General features: G+C 43.3%; 1 long non-coding RNA gene across 1 annotated transcript in view; it reads left to right on the top strand.

The window, feature by feature from the left end:
- Nucleotides 1-434: 434 nt before the first annotated feature.
- Nucleotides 435-19771, top strand: part of LOC137370067 (uncharacterized) — a 43345-nt gene continuing 24008 nt past the window's right edge. The window contains exon 1 of the long non-coding RNA XR_010975072.1: nt 435-449. This is a non-coding gene — a long non-coding RNA (uncharacterized lncRNA). The remainder of the gene's footprint in view (nt 450-19771) is intronic.

Below are 19771 nucleotides of genomic sequence, written 5' to 3'. Positions count from 1 at the left end.
GCCCCAAAATGTTGGCCAAGTAACACTTTATACCCAGCATGCTCTAAGGCAGCTTAAGATAAGCGCAGAACTTGCTTAAGTCAGCTAACAGACATGTCGAAGCTTGTGGTTAGGGATATGTGACCATTAGACTAGACTGTTGAACAAGAATAGATAAAAGAGGAACAGATATAGGGGAATGAACGATGGTTATTGTAAACAAGTCTGGACTTCTGTCCAGGTGGCTAAATGGCTAATGCTTTCCAAAGATGAGATAATGCTTTAAGATTTGTGCAAAACAAGATCATGTGAGTCATGGGTTGAGCAAGGAGCCTTCAAAGAATATATAAGGGTTAACATTGGAGGGTATTCTCGGCGAGAACCTGGGAACAACTCTTGAAGGCAGCACCCTGAGTCTGGAGGCTCAGTGATCAACCGTAACAGGAGACTGATCACCTTTGTGTTGGCAGGTAGTATCTCGTACAAGAAGTGAGACTTGTACTTATTTGTTGTCTAAATAAAACTGTTGTAAGCATTTATATGCTTTAAGTGATTTTAGTACTAATAAAGTGAAGTTATATGAGACTTTGGTTTTAGCGTATCTTTGTCTGTCATGTCAGTTGATAACCTACAGAGAAAAAGGGTCAACATTTTGGCATCCCTGGGTGGGCATGGTTAAGTGATGTTATGGACAAAAATCATAACAGTAGGGAGTTAAAGTTAACCAGTTGATAGGCAAGGGTAAACTCTGAAAGTCAGCCTTAAGGGGTGTTCTGCATTCCTCTTGAGCATTGACTTGGAGGGACCGGACGGGAATTTAGTGAACAACAAACCACCACGGAAGACTGAAGAGGCAGTCAATACACCTCCTTTCCGTGGGGCACTGTCACCGGACTCCAACCCCGGTCACCTCCCTTGCCTTTTGACTAAATTGTGAGAGTAGGAAATGACAAATAACCGGCCTGAATGGGAAACAGTGCTCAGAGAGTACTTAAACGGTAAATGGCCCGAATGGGTTGAATATGCTGAGAAGGCATTAGAGGGTCTGGGACCCGTTGGACAGAAACATTGGGAAGAAGCCCAGCTAAATCAGGCAAAGCATGCATCTAAACTCATTTTATGGCAGAGTGACATAAAAAAACTATGTTTTAGTGAAATTTCAAGTGAGTAAAAACAAGTTACTGTGTCTTTTGAGTCGAATGTGTGAATGTTGGAAGCTTCCACGAATGAAATGAATGTCCTTGGAATGTGCGGCTTGTGTTCTGTGACAGTCGTTAACTCTTTATTGTCTGCCCTTAATGATGCAAGCATGAGTCTTTTACTTGTTCTATTTTTACATGTGTATCTTTTATGGGAACCTTGAGATATATTTTGATTGTGAACTAGTTGAACTTGTGTGTGTTCATGTCAATCGGGACAGGGAATTTGACATAGATTTTGGTACTTTGAATTCATCATTACGGAATCAATTTTCTAAGTTGTTTGGAATTGAAGGAGTGTGAAAAGTTATCTTTGAGTATGTCCAGCTCAATTTAGGATTGTGCACCCAGGTGAGGGGTATAAAATTGAATTATATTTTAAATTAAAGTTTTTATTTTTATTTTCAAAGTTGCTTTTGCAACTGTGAAAAGGCAATGAACAATTTTCTAAGAGATAAGCTTCAGCCTTGAAGGTCTGAAGATGTCTGGCAGAAATCCAACTTGAAGTTTAAATCACTGCTTTAATTGGAGTTCCAGTTTAAAATCTGTTCTTGTTTTATTTTTGGACTTTAAATTAAAGACATATTTTACTGACTGTTTTAAGTAGCAAACGTCAGGAATTGGATATTGGTTTAAGGAAGAGAAGGATAAACAAAGGAGATATGGGAAAGATTCTGTCTATTTAAAGTTTGTTTAAGAAGCTGGTGTTAAATCTTCTGTTTTAAGAATGTTAAATAACTTTTTCTTTAGTTTTTGGTTTAATTACAGTCATTTGAAAAGGCAGCTGAAGAAAGAGCAAGAAAAATGACGTAATTTACCTATCTTTAAAAATAAGCATGTGCTATTCTGTTCTGTGTGCTGTTAATGAGTCTGAGTTAAGTTTATACTATTAAGGTTAACTGACCTGTTAAGTTGAGTGGCCACAATGAACTTTCAAGCTTATTATGTCAAGTTTTGGAGGGGTCTTTAATTACGCTTATATAACATTGACAGTTTTGATTTTTAATTGTTTATTGCCATGAATTGGAATTTGCAATTACCTTTGTTCTATAAAAAAAATCCTTGGATTAGAAACCTCTTACAAAAGATGTTAAAAGTTTGGTAACAATTGGAGTGTAATGTAAAATGCTGTCTTTCCTGATGGAGATGCTTTCCTTTGAAGTTGCTAATTTTATTTATTTATTTTAAGACACAGCAGTGAAAAAGGCCCTTCAGCCCATCGAGTCTATGCCTACCAAGAACCACCCATTTATACTAACCCTACAGCAATCCCATATTCCCTACCACCTACCTACACTGGGGGCAATTTACAATGGCCAATTTACCTATCAACCTGCAAGTCTTTGGTGGTGGGAGGAAACCGGAGCACCCGGTGAAAACCCACGCGGTCATAGGAAGAACTTGCAAACTCCGCACAGGTAATACCCAGAATTGAACCCGGGTCCCTGGAGCTATGAGGCTGCGGTGCTAACCACTGCGCCACTGTGCCGCCCAGTGTTACTAATGATTTTGTTGTTTTCAAACTTTAAGGAAACCAAAAGAATTGGAAAAAATACAGATTAAAAGGGAGAGTAGTTCTTTTCGATCAAAAAAAAGTTACATAAAGTGACCCAGTTGAGAATGTTTTGCTCCACCCCCTTGGAGACAAGCAAAAAAAAATTAACTCCGCTGCAGCTATTGTTTTTCCATTTAATCCACCACACAATTTTTGCATTGCTGAAAGCAAAATTAATCCGTTGGGCCTTGGGGCAGAGCCACAATGGATTCTGATGTCACAGCGTCTGTTATCTATGAGACAAAGAGCTGGAGAAGGAAAGATAGTTGCAAGCACTTCTGTCTTTAATGTAAAAAAAATGCAGTACCACCAAGTCTGGGCATAAGAAATTGGAATTGATAAATAAATTTTAATTGATATGAGTGGTTATTTAAAGCACTCAAAGGGAAATGTATCTGACATTTAAGAGGACAATCAAAGTTTTAGAAAACACAAAAAAAAACAGTCCAAATGGTTTACTGTGTTGGAAGTTAGCAATGGGTTCTGGGCCATACCGCTGGCACAAGAGTGTCAATATAAATTTGCGTTTACATTCCAGGGACAATAGTACACCTGGACGTCTCTCCCCCAAGGATTTCATAATAGTCTGTCGATATTCCACCAGTGGTTTGCACAGAGTAAGGAAGAGCTCCTTCGACTTCTCTGGGAGGTCGGAGTGAAAGTTAACCCTAAAAAGGCGCAGACACTGAAAGAAAAGGTTTCCTATTTGGGAATAGTAATGACACAGGGAAAACATGACCGAGAGCAAAAGCGAGTACAGATGATCCACAAACTCCCCCTACTGCAAGATATTAAGGCTTTGAGATCATTTTTAGCCTTTGTTGGGTATTGCAGGAACCATATTGATGGATTTGACTTAAAGGCAGTCCCTTTATATGATTTCCTGAAAAAGAACTTGGCGGACAATTTAATCAACCAGGGTGAACCCCATGAGTGTCAGGTTTTGACAGCAAAGGCTCTCAAGGGACCTTTTGTGTCAAAATCATTGGGGGGGTGTACAAGGGAAGGAGCCAGCAATCAAACCAGCACTAAAAAATATGTGTTGACGGTTCCTCTACAGTGGAGAACAGGATTAGAGAGACAGGGTGTGGATTACATGTACAGGATCATTGTGGAAAATCTATTAAAGATCTTGCCTTACAGCTACTAGCGAGTCAAAGTGCGCAGGGTCCAGAACAAGCTGCGGTCATTTTTGTGGTGACAAAACCACACATGTTTCCCCCAACAGTTGATATATATTTTGATAGTATGTACATGTGAAACAGTTTAACCGAGACCCCCGAAGGAAATAGGAGGTCCGATGAGTTGGCAAATATGGGGGCCCCGTGTTCCCTGTATGGCAGTGCAATGATAAAGACTGTAGAAACCGATCAACGTGTGTGAAACCACTCAACATTGGGGGCTCTTGGCTCAATCATATTGCAAAAGATGACATTGACGCCCCTTGGCTCTGTACCGTGGGCGTATGGGGGCAAGAAGCATCAACCACCACGGTTACCCCTGCATCCGAATTACCAACCCAGCAGCCACAAGTGACTGATCTCCCTTGCCCTACCTTAACTGCAGGACCAGGAAACAGACTTGTAATTATAAAACTAATAAAACTGTATATGATAACATAAAGCACGAGTTGGTACCGGTAATATGGAATATCTCCGATATCCAGCTACCTGACTGGTGCCCTGAGAAGACACGAGGGTTGTATACATACGGTTCATGGATGTTAGAACAAACTTGGGAAAATTTGAGGCAAATTGATGCAGGACAGGTGTGGGTTTGGATAAACGATACTCAATTGAAGGATCTGGCTACACACAAATGATAAAATTACCAGGTGCCAACTCAGAAAACCTGTTAAGGTATGGAAAGGTCAGGAGTGTGTAGATACAGGATCTATGAATATTGGAGTAGTGTTGGGAATACCTGTAATTCCAAGGGATAAGTTAGGGATGCAATTATACGAAGTAGAAAATATAAGGGGAAGAAATTACATAAAATACTATGAAAGGTTACCCTATGCTGTGGAAATTGGAGGAGAGATAATTGACAACATTGTCAAAGTGTAGTCTGGAATACCAGGTGGTCATATGTCCTTATCCTGTAAATAAAACAGCACAGTCAAAATGAGGATTTAATGCCACTGTAAATTGCACCATGGAGACTAGGAAAGCACTGTCAGGGCTAATCCATGTGGCCGATATGGGAAAGAGGAGATATTGCTTAACTACCACGGTGAAGGAATACCAGTATGGACATAACTGAACTTGCCCAGTGAGCAACAGTACGTTTGTTTCAACCCACAAATACCAACTAAAGTAGGGAAGATGGAGTTGGTAGACATACATAAATGGAAGACAGAAATGATAACTGTGACAGAACATATTAAGGAAGACTTGATAAATTACCCCTGGGAATATGAATATACTATTCAGCCATTGCCCATGCGCTTGGGTAAAGAGAGACAGCAGCGAAAAGCCATTGCTGTAGTGTACTACAATCTGGAACAACAGTCGAAGAAGCTACAAGATGAGATTGACAAGATAAACGATTCTACTTGGTGGGAGGACTTATGGAACTGGGGGTCAAATGTGCAGCTACACCCCTGGTTTAGAATTATCTCCCATGTCCTGATAGTGGTTTTGGGTATCCTGGTGTTATATGTAACACACTTAATTTGGAAACTTAAAAAATCAATTAAGGAATGTGAGAGGATGTACGAACACAGGTTGGACAGCTACCTTATAGGCAATCGGTATTCAAACATGTTTTATAAAAAGATAGACAATTGATTATGGAACACAAGCATAATTGTATAACCAATGAGTGAATACTTATAATGAATTAATGAATGATTAATGTACTCTAAAATAAAATTGCGACTGTATTATGTTGGCACAAGTGATTGTTTATGTGATAGTGATGCTGAAATTGTGCTTTCTTTAACATTGCATTGTGTATGCATTTCCTTTAGAAATGAAATTATGACTGTACAAGGGCGTGATTTAGAAGAATGAGTAATGTGATCCATAATAAATTAGAAAATTTATAAGGATCAAAGGGGGGACTGAGAAGTTGGTCAAGTAATGCTTTATACCCAGCATGCTCTAAGGCAGCTTAAGCTAAGCGCAGAACTTGCTGAAGTAAGCTAACAGACATGTCAAAGCTTGTCGTTAGGGATATGTGACCATTAGACTAGACTGTTGAACAAGAATAGATAAAAGAGGAACAGATATGGGGGAATGAACGGTGGTTATTGTAAACAAGTCTGGACTTCTATCCAGGTGGCTAAATTGCTAATGCTTTCCAAAGATGAGATAATGCTTTAAGATTTATGCAAAACAAGATCATGTGAGTCATGGGTTGTGCAAGGAGCCTTCAAAGAATATATAAGGGTTAACACTGGGGGGTATTCTCGGCGAGAACCCGGGAACAACTCTCGAAGGCAGCACCCTGAGTCTGGAGGCTCAGTGATCAACTGTGACAGGAGACTGATCACCTCTGTGTTGACCTTTAGGATCTTGTACAAGAAGTGAGACTTGTACTTATTTGTTGTCTAAATAAAACTGTTGTAAGCATTTGTATGCTTTAAGTGATTTTAGTACCAATAAAGTGAAGTGATACAAGACTTTGGTTTTAGTGTATCTTTGTCTGTCATGTCAGTTGATACCCTGCAGAGAAAAAGGGTCAACAATACACAGGTATTGTTTAATGGTAACTTATGTGATGGATGGATCATGATATGTTACAGTTTGTGACCTGGCATTTCCACTCTATTGCATGAGTTTTCTCGGCACAATTCAGCTGAAATTGGCGTTGTGGAAATTTAAGTGCAATTTGCGTTCAGTGCAACTCGAGTTTCCATGTTCTTTTGTACTAGTTTGATAAACATCATGCTGGAAAAAGGTCCCCCACAAAATTTGTCATACCCCCAGGGTGAATTAATCACCTACGAGTTTCCACTATTGTCCTGGATTGCAGGTCTTCAAGGTTTTAAGAATTAAGCTGGTTTTTTTGGGCATAAGGGCAATAAAAGATCCGGTTTAAAAGCTTTTAAATGTGATTTTTGTTTCAGTTTACTAAGAAACTGATTAATGTAACCTCAATATAACTAAAACATTATTTTATATACTTTTTTGAAGAAAATTTCAGTAATTTAAAATTAGGTTACTCAGAGGAGGTGGATTGACACTGCGACTAAAAATGTTTATGCATCATGATAAACCTATTTTCAGCTGTTTTAATCAAACTTCACCAAGTTACCACTTCTTTAACCACATGAATTTTTTTTAAAAATATGCTTTAAAATGCTGCTCTTTTGCCCTGTTTCATGAAAGATTTTACATTCAACGATGTGCAAATAGGTTTGAGCGCAAACTCAGGAAAAGGAATGCTTTTCAATATGGCACCATTCTGGGTGCAATTTACAGCAGAATTGGCAAACACACCCAAAGCAGAAACTTTACCCCTGTGTCTTTATGAGACGTACTGGCCTAGGGGTTTGGTTGCACCTCTTGTTTGTCCGTACCTAATATGGCAGGCAACGCATTTCCAACAAACGGGTGCTATGCAATGGAATTTCTAAGTCAGTATTGTCATGCTGGGCCCCCATCTGCCAAGAATGAGGCATATTAATTTCGCCATATGGATATTACATTTCAAATTGTTGCTGGGAAGAAGAGATGGCCTGTTACAAGGACTGCCATACTTGGATGGAGAATATTTGCATACTGATAGGGACAGGAGAGGTTACTTCCCTTATCCACTTATCCTAAAATGGATTTTGATCACCAGGTATTGTGTGTAAGCGGAGCATTTCAGAGACTACTAAGATGATACAATCCACAAACTGGTTAAAACAACTGGTCACATGACTAACTGGCTGATGCAGGTTTTTTTGAACTAGCCACAGACCTTTTGAACTCAGAAAAGACTGTTTGCTCCTGGAGTGAGAAGACATCTCCGGTCTGCTCCTATCTCTTTCTCACAAGCCTCTGGACCCACTGAGGACACATGAACCACAAGAGAGAAATGTCTCCTACATCGAACAAGGTTTAAGAAGAATACTGGGCCCCAACGAAAAGCAAGACCTACCTACAATCAGGGACTTTACAGCGAGCTTGAAGAACAGTAACCAAAATCATCTTCAGATACGGCCTCAAACTTTTCCACTTTATTTCTTCTGCTCTTTTCTGTCTCTATATGCATGTATCGCGTATACATGCTAGCTTGGGCACGTCGCGTATCCCTAGGCATTAACTAAATTAGAGTTTATGTTAAATAAAGTTCAACCTTTTTTCTCTAAATCTAACAAAACCTGTTTGGCTAGTTTCTTTGCATTATAATTGGAAATTAGTGAACAAGGATTCACTAAGGGTGAGCTAAAAAAAAAGTGGGCTGTATTTTACCATCCCCTTGACACCGCGGGTCATGTTGCACAGGCCGGTAAAATGCTGTGGGTAGAGGCCCGCCTTGACCCGCGATGTTAAGAAGGGCCCGCTGCATATTATTGGCGGCAGGGTGATCTTGGTGCAGCCCCCCCACCACCCCGCCCTCCCCCCCACCGCCAGGCGGCGGGCCCTTCATCTCCATATTAAAATGAACGTTAATAACATTTAAATGAACTTACCTGCAGGTGGCGGCCATCCCACGCCGTTTCTCCGGCCTCCGTTCGACCGTTGCGCGCATTCGGAACTCTGTATGGAGTTCCGGGCAAGAACCTGGTGGGGATGGGGAGGGATAAAGTTTTCAGGGCGGGAGGGGTGGAGGTGCAGGGAAAACACTTTTGATTGGATGTGAGGATGGTGGGAAGGGGATGAAGGGCATAAGATTGAAGGTTGGGGGGGAAAGTTCGGGTGTTTGAAAAAGCCAATTCGGTCAAGGAAATGACTGTTGTGGGGTGGGGGTGGGGGGGTGGAGTTGGGGAAGGACCTCCATCATAATATTTGTATTTAATAAAGTCTAACACTGATACCTCTTTAAATATTAAAATTTTGCTGAAGGGCTTTGAGCCCTTTAAAAATGGTGCCGTTGTCGGGGATGCGGAGGCCGCCCCTTCTACAAAATTGGGGGAGGCTGCTCCGCCCCATCTATTTAAATGAGCCTCTGCATTGTGGCGCACTCATAAAATTTAGCCCAGTGTGTTTAATATAAAACCCTGTTCTGTTAAGACCAGGCGAAGGCTGAGAGGGAACCCCACAAAGCTAGGAAGTCTGAACTCCTAAGGCTAGTGGCCAACCATTTTTTCCTTCAATCTGAAGAAGCAGAAACAGGGTTAGAAGCAGACTCCGACAGGGTACTGTTAACAAAGATACAATTGGAACAGAGGAAACTTGAATTTGAGGATAGGGAAAAAGAGAGAGAGGCAGGAGAGGGAAAAAGAAAGAGCCTTCCAGAAGGAATGTGAAGACAAAGAGAGGGAGGAGAGAGAGAGAAAAAGAAGCTTCCAGAAAGAATGCAAAGAAAGAGAGCTGAAGTGGCTTAAGTTAACGAGGGGGCGACAGAGTAACCCTAGTGAAAGCATGGCCAATATAGAGGAGTGTAATTCAGGGCTGGGTACAGAATTGTTAAAACTCTCCCAAATAATCCCAAAATTCAATGAGGAAAATGTGGAAGAATTTTTTGTGTCTTTAGAGAAACGGCAAGGCAGCTAAAATGGCCAGCTGAGACCTGGCCTCTTTTACTACAAAGCAAGCTAACCGGAAAAGCCCATGAGGTTTATTTCCTGTTTTCAGATGAGACTTCATCAAATTATGAACTGACAAAAAATGCTTTCCTTGGGCCATATGAATTAGTACCCGAAGCCTATTGCCAAAAGTTTAGAACCCTCAAGAAACAAGCTAATCAAACTTATCTGGAGTTTGAAAGAAGTAAGCAGCTGGCTTTTGACCAGTGGCTGAGGGCTCTTAAAGTACAGCTCAGCTATGAGAATCTCAGAGCAATAATTCTGTTAGAGGAATTTAAACACTTTCTCCCACTCTCCATAAAGACCCATGTAGAGGGGCAGCAGGTTCAGAGAGCCCAGCAAGCGGCTGTTCTGGCTGATGAGTTTGCTTTAATTTATAAGTCGGTTTTCCAAGGGGAAAACATTTCCTAGTCTCCCCCACAAATCCGAAAAGGACAAAGCGTGGGAAGGTGATAGGAGCCCAAGCAGTCCTGGCAGATAAAGGAAAGCAGGAGACACAGTGGGCCCTGCTCTAGCCAAAAAGGATGGTGAGCAGGAGTGAGAACCAGAGACCTGTGTGCTTCCATTGCAATAAAGCAGGGCATTTAAGAGCTGACTGCTGTAAACTAAAGGTAAAACATGTAGGGTTAATCAGGGCACACCCACTCAGTGAAAAAGGACCCTGACGGAAAGCACAGCAGAACAAGCTGTGGCTTTAACTGCAGTAAGAGTAAGACCCAGGAAGTTTACTACTGCAAGTGCAGGAAAATTCAATACGATTCCTGAAGGTTATCAGGGTTTTGTGTCTTAACGAAAGTAAACCCATACCGCTCGAGTGGGGCAAGCAAGTCCATAGTAATTTTCAGAGACACAGGGGCCACCAGATCCCTTTTACTGGGAAAAGGCCTCAGATCCCTTTCACTGGGAAAAGGCCTGACCTTTCTCCCAGGGAGTGCAGTGAACACCAAAATGGTGGTGCATGGTATTGGAGGGCAGTGTATGTCTACACCAGGTTCGCCTGGAGTGCAACCTAGTTTCGGGGCCGGTGACCGTAGTGATTGCCCTCGTTTGCCTGTGGATGGGATTGACCTGCTCCTAGGTAATGATCTGGCAGGGATGAAGGTGGTAGCCACCCTCCCCCCACCAGTAACGACAGAAAGACTGCAGGAGGTCAAAGAGTCAGGGCTGTGGCAGGAGACGATCCCCTGCAGTTTCCCTGAATGTGTAATGAATCAGACCATGATCAAACCAGCTCCCCCAGAGAAGACTGAATTGGCACTTCAGGCAGATGACCATGAGGTCTGTCTGTCCGAGACATTGTTTGGAAAGTTAGGATCCAGGGAATAAGTCAAATGGATTTTCCCTAGCTGAGGCTCAGTGAGCCAACTCAATATTGCAAGAGTTAGCACAGGCTGCCCGTCTGAAAGTGAAGCAGAGGGAGTCCCTGATTGCTACTACTTAAAGAATAAGGAATTGATGAGGAAATGGAGTTCTCCTCACAGACCTGAGAGCAAGGAGTGGACAGTAGTTCACCATATTGGTGTCGCAGGCGTACTGGAGAGAAATATTAAGAAGGGCCCACGAGACTACAGTGGCTGTAGATGCTGGTATACGTAAGACTAAAGCCCACATAAGACAGCAGTTTGATGAGCCAAAACTCCACAAAGATGCGGTGGAGTACTGCAGGAGTTGCCACATATGCCAGGTTGAGGGGAAACCCTAACCTACAGTGAAACGTGCAGCCCTAAGTCCTGTACTGGTGTAAGGAGGACCCTCCAGCAGAGGGCTGGTGTACTGTAAGGGACCCCTGCCGAGAACAGAAGGGGACAGGCAGGCACAAGGCTGGCAAAAGGTTAGAAAGGGAAGGGGAAAAAGTGACCAAGAAGGCAGGTTAAAGGAAGTCCGGGAGGAATCCCGGATGAAAACCCTCCCTGTCCAGGTCAGCCAATCCCGACAAATTTGAAAAATTACACCCCACATCCTCCTATCTAAATGCAGACACTAGAAGCACCCCACCAGAGTTGCTAACAGCACTTACAGGAACCTGCAGAGACAAAGAAAGATCATTAAGGTGGCAGAGAAACCATGAGGGTGATGTCTCACCAAGTCAAAATGCCACAGGAGAGTGCAGTCAAGTCCGCACAACGACCTGCAGGCAGCAGTGTCCCAGAGGACAAAGGGGAGATTAGCAAAGAATCTTCCCCCACAGTCAGAAAAAAAGAGAACCACCCATCCCCTGAAGCCTAAAACCTTTGCAATGACTCAGCCAAGCACTGAAAGAGAGTTTAGGATAGACCCGCCCACTACTGACTCTCCTGAAAAAAAAAAATTCCAACTCTGGGCTAATTAAATCTACCCATCTCAAAGACAACATAGGCAGTCATGGAAATGGGCAAACTGAAGAACAGCCTCCCAAAACAACTGCATGTTTATTGGGATGCCAAAAAGGGCAGTTTAAAGCAACACTGCTGCCAAGAAAAGACAGGCTGTAATAAGTCTTAGGATTTATGAATAAATGTGAATGACTAAGAGAGAGAGAGAGAGATGCATGTTTTTTCCTGTATCTTATATTGTCTCTCTCAACCCTTTTTAGTGAAATGAGCTTTTCAGAAATCGCATTTCATTCCGCTGTGTGTGGAGGTGTCTTGCTGGACCCCCACCTGTCAAGAATGAGGCATATTAATTTCACCACATGGACATTACATTTTAAATTGTTGCTGGGAAGAAGAGATGGCTTATTACGAGGGCTGCCAGACTTGGATGGAGGACATTTGCATACTGATAGGGACAGGAGAGGTTACTTCCCTTATCCACTTATCCTAAAATGGTCTTTGATCACCAGGTATTGTGTGTAAGAGGAGCATTTCAGAGACTGCTAAGATGATACAATCCACAAACTGGTTAAACCAGCTGGTCACATGACTAACTGGCTGGTGCAGGTTTTTTCTTAACTAGCCACAGACCTTTTGAACTCAGAAAAGACTGCTCCTGGAGTGAGAAGACCTCTCCTGTCTGCTCCCATCTCTTTCTTACAAGCCTCTGGACCCACTGAGGACACAGGAACGACAAGAGAGAAAAGTCTCCTACATCGAACAAGGTTTAAGAAGAATACTGGGCCCCAAAGAAAAGCAAGACCTACCTACAATCAAGGACTTTACAGCGAGCTTGAAGAACAGTAACCAAAACCATCTTCAGATATTGCCTCAAACTTTTCCACTTTATTTCTTCTGCTCTTTTCTGTCTTTATCTGCATGTGTGTATCGCGTATGCATGCAAGCGTGGGCACATCACATATCCGTAGGCGTTAACCGAATTACAGTTTAAGTTTAATAAAGTTCAACCTTTTTTCTTTAAACCTCACAAAACCTGTTTGGCCAGTTGCTTTGCATTATAATTGGAAGTTAGTGAACAAAGATTCACCAAGGGGGAGCGAACAAAAAACGGTGTGTTTAAAATAAATCCCTATTATGGTAAGACCAGGTGAAGGCTGATAGGGAACCCTAGTCCCTTTTCTCACCTGGTCGTAACAGTTTATTGTGTATTTCAAAATCGCACCCAGATCCTTTTGTTAATGAGTAGTAAAATGAACCATTACCATAGCCATACAATACAAATTATTCAGCAACAAACCTCAGAACTTATCCCTTTAACAGCTAAATTAGCGACCTCATTTTAAAATGAAATATAGAAAGTTAGATTTATTTCTCCTATTGTAAAGTGAATGGTAGCATACTGTAATGTTACTGGACTAGTAATCCAGAGGCCTGGATCAATGCTCCAGAGACATGAGACATGATCAAGTGGCATTGACCTAGGCACCAGCAATGACAAAGGCACACCCTACCCAGTCGACCATGCAAAGTCTCTTCACTTACATCTGGGGACTTGTGCCAAAGTTGGGAGAGCTGTTCCACAGACTAGTCAAGCAATAGCCTGACATAATCATATTCACTGAGTCATACTCACCAAATCATACCTTATAGTCAGGAGGGAGTGGCCCTGGGAGTCCTCAACATTTGGTGGAATCCTCCCATCCCTTCGGAGGTGGCTTTGGAGGAATGGCTATGAACAAATTTTGGAAGTTGTGTGTTGGGCTGGTTTCCCAACACATTTCCACCTCTGTTCATTTTTCTAGCAGTGGACTGAAAGCAGCAATGGCTATCCGCCCACGGCGGCTGGAAGCCAATTCGGGTCAATTAAGAACCCACTTAGGACCAATGTGCAGACGCTGATGGGATGCTCCTGGCACTGGACAGTCCCCCCTTCTGAGTTAGGAGGCCAGCAGCAAATGGGAGGAGGCCTCTTCATGGCAGGCTGGAGGGCTTGTGGTTTCTCATCTGACTGCCTCCATTTGTTTGAATTGCATGAAAAAAACACCACAGCCTAGGCATGACCATTCCTGGTGGGGTTTCCCCTCGACACGGATGGCCCTAAGAGCTGTGACTCTCCCTTATGTTTAAATCACCAGCAGGATTCTTTATTTATTTATTTAGAGATACAGCACTGAAACAGGCCCTTCGGCCCATCGAGTCTGTGCCGACCACGACCAACCCATTTATACTAACCCTATAGTAATCCCATATTCCCTACCACCTACCTACACTAGGGGCAATTTAGAATTAGAATTAGAACATTACAGCGCAGTACAGGCCCTTCGGCCCTCAATGTTGCGCCGACCTGTGAAACCATCTGACCTACACTATTCCATTTTCATCCATATGTCTATCCAATGACCACTTAAATGCCCTTAAAGTTGGCGAGTCTACTACTGTTGCAGGCAGGGCGTTCCACGCCCCTACTACTCTCTGAGTAAAGAAACTACCTCTAACATCTGTCCTATATCTATCACCACTCAACTTAAAGCTATGTCCCCTCGTGTTTGCCATCACCATCCGAGGAAAAAGACTCTCACTATCCACCCTATCTAACCCTCTGATTATTTTATATGTCTCTGTTAAGTCACCTCTCCTCCTCCTTCTCTCCAACGAAAACAACCTCAATTCGCTCAGCCTTTCCTCGTAAGACCTTCCCTCCATACCAGGCAACATCCTAGTAAATCTCCTCTGCACCCTTTCTAAAGCTTCCACATCCTTCCTATAATGCGGTGACCAGAACTCCAGGTGCGGCCTCACCAGAGTTTTGTACAGCTGCAGCATGACATCGTGGCTCCGAAACTCGATCCCCCTACTAATAAAAGCTAACACACCATATGCCTTCTTAACATCCCTAGTAACCTGGGTAACAACTTTCAAGGATTTATGTACCTGGACACCAAGATCTCTCTGCTCATCTACACTACCCAGAATCTTCCCATTAGCCCAGTACTCTGCATTCCTGTTACTCCTTCCAAAGTGAATCACCTCACACTTTTCCGCATTAAACTCCATTTGCCATCTCTCAGCCCAGCTCTGCAGCCTAGCTATGTCCCTCTGTACCCTACAACATCCTTCGGCACTATCCACAACTCCACCGACCTTCGTGCCATCTGCAAATTTACTAACCCACCCTTCTACACCCTCTTCCAGGTCATTTATAAAAATGACAAACAGCAGTGGCCCCAAAACAGATCCTTGCGGTACACCACTAGTAACTAAACTTCAGGATGAACATTTGCCATCAACCACCACCCTCTGTCTTCTTTCAGCTAGCCAATTTCTGATCCAAAGCTCTAAATCACCTTCAACCCCATACTTCCGTATTTTCTGCAATAGCCTACCGTGGGGAACCTTATCAAACGCCTTACTGAAATCCATATACACCACATCCACTGCTTTACCCTCATCCACCTGTTTGGTCACCTTCTCGAAAAACTCAATAAGGTTTGTGAGGCACGACCTACCCTTCACAAAACCGTGCTGACTATCGCTAATGAACTTATTCTTTTCAAGATGATTATAAATCCTGTCTCTTATAACCTTTTCCAACATTTTATCCACAACCGAAGTAAGGCTCACAGGTCTATAATTACCAGGGCTGTCTCTACTCCCCTTCTTGAACAAGGGGACAACATTTGCTCTCCTCCAGTCTTCTGGCACTATTCCTGTCGACAATGACGACATAAAGATCAAGGACAAAGGCTCTGCAATCTCCTCCCTGGCTTCCCAGAGAATCCTAGGATAAATCCCATCTGGCCCAGGGGACTTATCTATTTTCACATTTTCCAAAATTGCTAACACCTCCTCCTTGTGAACCTCAATCCCATCTAGCCTGGTAGTCTGAATCTCAGTATTCTCCTCGACAACATTTTCTTTCTCTACTGTAAATACTGACGAAAATTATTCATTTAACGCTTCCCCTATCTCCTCTGATTCCACACACAACTTCCCACTACTATCCTTGATTGGCTCTAATCTAACTCTAGTTACAATGGCCAATTTACCTATCACCTGCAAGTCTTTGGCGGTGGGAGGAAACCGGAGCACCCGACGAAAACCCACACGATCACAGGGAGAACTTGCAAACTCCGCACAGGCAGTACCCAGAATTGAACCCGGGTCCCTGGAGCTGTGAGGCTGCGGCGCTAACCACTGCACCACTATGCCGCCCTCTGAGGGCACCTCCCTCTTGAGGCACCCTCGTGCTCCCCTACCTGCCTCAGCAGTGCCCACCCCTCTTCGTGGGGCTGCAATCCATCCAGTACTGTAGGCCCACTGATTGGAACTCCTGTCTCAGGAACCAGAAAGCTCTCCTTAATTGGATGCTGAACACGGAGGCAGCCCGTTAATTGGCCTCCTCCTGTGGCACACCTCTGACCTGTGCAGGGTTGTGACCCAGAAATGGTCCTTCTGCCTGAAATTTTATTAATGGCATAAGACTCTGCCCATTGGCTCCCGACCCCATTAAGTCTCATGGTATCAGGTCAAACGTGGGCAAGGAAACCTCCTGATGATTACCACTTACTGCCCTACCCCCCTCAGCTGATGAATCACAGTTCCTCCATGTTGAACACCGCTTGGAAGAAGCACTGAGGGTAGCAAGGGCAATATCCATCACCAAGAGTGGCTTGGGAGCACCATTACTGACCAAGCTGGCCGAGTCCTGAAACACATATTTGCCCGACTGTGGTGGGTGGTGAAAGACTAACAAGAGGGAAATATTTACTTGACCTTGTCTTCACCAATCCACATGTCTCAGATGTATCTGTTCATACATAATTGGTAAGAGTGACCACTGCACAATCCTTATGGAGACCCAAATATATACAGAACAGATCTAGCATCTTAGATCTGGGCATCCATGAGGCACTCTGGGCCATAAGCAGCAGCAGAATTATATTCAGCCACAATCCGTAACCTTATGACACAGCATATCCCTTACTCTATCATTACCATTAGCCAAGGGGACCAACCCTGGTTCAATGAGGAATGTAGGAGAGCATGCCAGAAGCAGAACTAGGCATGTCTAAAAATGAGATGTAAACCTGGTGAAACTACAACACAGGACTACATGCATGCTAAACAACAGCATAGAGTTAGGTTAGAGAATCAAACAGATTGCTAAAACATGTTAGGAGTATAGATTCACTACAAGCCTTCAAAATGGAGCTGGATTAGTTCCTGCAGGTAGAAGACATCTTCTGTTGTAGAAGGTATCATTCGTGCCACACTAGTGCCAGGCAATGACCATCTCCAACAAGAGAGAATCTAACCATCTCCCCTTAACATTCAATTGCATTACCATTGCTGAATCCCCCACGATCAACATCCTGGCAGTTACTATTGACCAGAAACTGAACTGGACCAGCCATATAAATACTGTGGCTACAAGAGCTGGTCAGAGTCTGGGAATCTGTGACGAGTAACTCACTTCCTGACTCCCCAAAGTCTGTCTACCAACTGCAAGGCATAAGTGAGGAGTGTGATGGAATACTCTGCTCTTGCCTGGATGGGTGCAGCTCCAATAACACTCAAGAAGCTTGACGCCATCCAAGAAAAAGCAGCCTGCTTGCTTGGCAACCCATCCACCACATTAATCAATGTCTGCCCACACACTTGATGTAGTGATGCAGAATATTCCAGATAGATGTCCACCTGCCAGAAGTGATCGTGATCGTTCTCTCTTCCCATCTCTGTGTCTCTCTCCCTCTCTCTGTTCCTGTCTGTCTCTCTCTCGCCTGTCCTCTGTGTCTGTGTGTGTGTGTGTGTGCATGTCTATCTCTCTGTCCCCACCTCCCACCTTCCCACCAGGCCTAGACCGCTAGTCTCGGGCTCACCTTCACTGTAATCAGCATGCTATTGGTTCCTCAAGCTCCACTCATTAACCACAGAAAATTGCCATGCAGGCACGCGGTGTTCTCTGGGAGTTGTCGTCCCAGATTACAATTCCGTCCATAGGGACCAGGAAGCAGGGGGACTACATTTCCCAGCAGGTGCTCACTCACTGAAAAAAGCAGGGGCGGCCAATTGTCAGTCATAGAAAGCTTTAGTGGGCCAGAAGAAATTTCTCATCCCTGAAGCCGACAGCAAACAGCCAAAGGCAAAAACCATGCAGCAAGGAGGAGGATCGGCTGAGAATAGTTTAGATCCGCAGCCCGGATGGAAAACTGTGGCGGGCCATATACTGGCCCACAGGCCGTATGTTGGACCACCTTGATCTGCAATATGCACTGCAGCAACTTGCCAAGCCTCCTTTGACAGCACCTTCCAAAGCCATGATCCCTACCACCTAGAAGGACAAGGGCAGCAGACATACCATCACCTGCACGTTCCCCTCCAAGTCACACACCATCCTTACTTGGAACTATATAATCGCTCCTTCATTGTTACTGGGTCAAAATTCTGGAACTCCCTCCCTAACAGCACTGTGGGTGTACCTTCAGTACATGGACTGCAGCCGTTTAAGAAGCTGGCTCACCACCACCTTCTCAAGGGCAATTGCGGATGGGCAATAAATGCGATGCTCACATCCCATGAATTAATATATAAAAAATTATGTTGAATACCAATGTGTATTACTCTCATGGCATAACTCTGTTTCAATATACTTTTGTAAACATCTCTGAAAGCTATCACGTGGTTTATGATTAAACGATTCAGTTTCATTCTAATTGTATACTTGATGCGCTACTAAGTGTAGCCACATAAATTCCAGTCAGTCTCCATGGGATCAGAGTAGAGTAAAAATATATTTTCAAACTGCCATTTTTTTATGTTGCATTATCTTTATTTGAAAAATTACAACCCAGTCCTTGAGACTATTTTGGACTGTTTAAATGTTAATGTATATTTTGCAGTTGTTAATGTGCATTTTGCAGTGCAGGGGAATCCAGAAAAAGAGGGCATAATCTCAAAATTAGAGCGAGACCATTTAAGAGTGAATACAGAAAGTATTTTGTTATGCAAAGAGTAATGGAAATCTGGAACTCTCTTGCACCAAAGGAAGCTGAGTCAATTGAAATTTTCAAGACTGAGATTTTTCTTGGGTAAGAAAATCAAGGGATGTGTAACAAAGGCAGGTAAATGGAGTAGAGGTACAGCTTAGCCATGGAGACTCAAGGAGCTGAGCAGCCTATTCCTATTCCTATAAAGCAGCCCATTTAACATTCTATTTTTGTCCTGCAACTATCTTAAAGTCAGACAGCTGAGATGCCCGCCTGATCCAGGCAAGACGTTCTTGCTGATCAAGATGCTATTATGCAAATAGAATTCCAAGGCCTTTTTAAGGTCTGCCGGGTGGACCATGTGGGGTGATGAATGAAAAGTTGTTGCATCTCTTGTGCTTGTTTCAGAAGATGCTTGGGCAGGGACAATAGATAGTGATATGGAGAAGGGGTGAACAGAGAGGAGAGGAGGGATTATTTTGATGGTGGGATTATATTGAAGGTGGTGGTGATAGCTGAGGATACTCTGATGAATGTAAGGCTGATGGATGGAAGGTAAGGACAAAGGGAACTTTATTACAATTTTGAGAAGGGGGAAGAGGGCGAGATCTGAAGCTCAGGAAATGGGATAGATCAAATTGAGGGCCCTCTCTGCCTTGTGTAGAGCAATTCTGAGCTGAACTAATAGGAGAACAATTCAGAATCACTGGTGTGGAAGGTGGCATTGTGAGAGCATATGCACATTTTAAACCAGGAGAAAGGAATGAAATCCTCAAAGGAAATGGGGTAGGAAGAAGTATAATCCATAGTTGGGTTTGTAATAGGTCTCTATAGATAGCTCATCCCTAGGGGGCAGGGAGATGAAGAGAGAAAGTGAGAAGGAGGTCCAGAAAGGGAAGAGAAGAGTCAGAGATAGACCGAGTATAGGTAAAGGATAAATAGGAATTTGAAGCAGAGTAAGGAAATTAATTAGATCAATGCATTAGCAGGGAGCAGCACTGACACATAAATTGACAAAAGAGGTCTGGATTGGGGGGTCTGAGCTAGATTGGAATAAA

Source organism: Heterodontus francisci, chromosome 5, assembly GCF_036365525.1.
Source record: "Heterodontus francisci isolate sHetFra1 chromosome 5, sHetFra1.hap1, whole genome shotgun sequence".
NCBI lineage: Eukaryota > Metazoa > Chordata > Chondrichthyes > Heterodontiformes > Heterodontidae > Heterodontus > Heterodontus francisci.
This window is presented reverse-complemented; position numbering and strand designations above follow the sequence as displayed.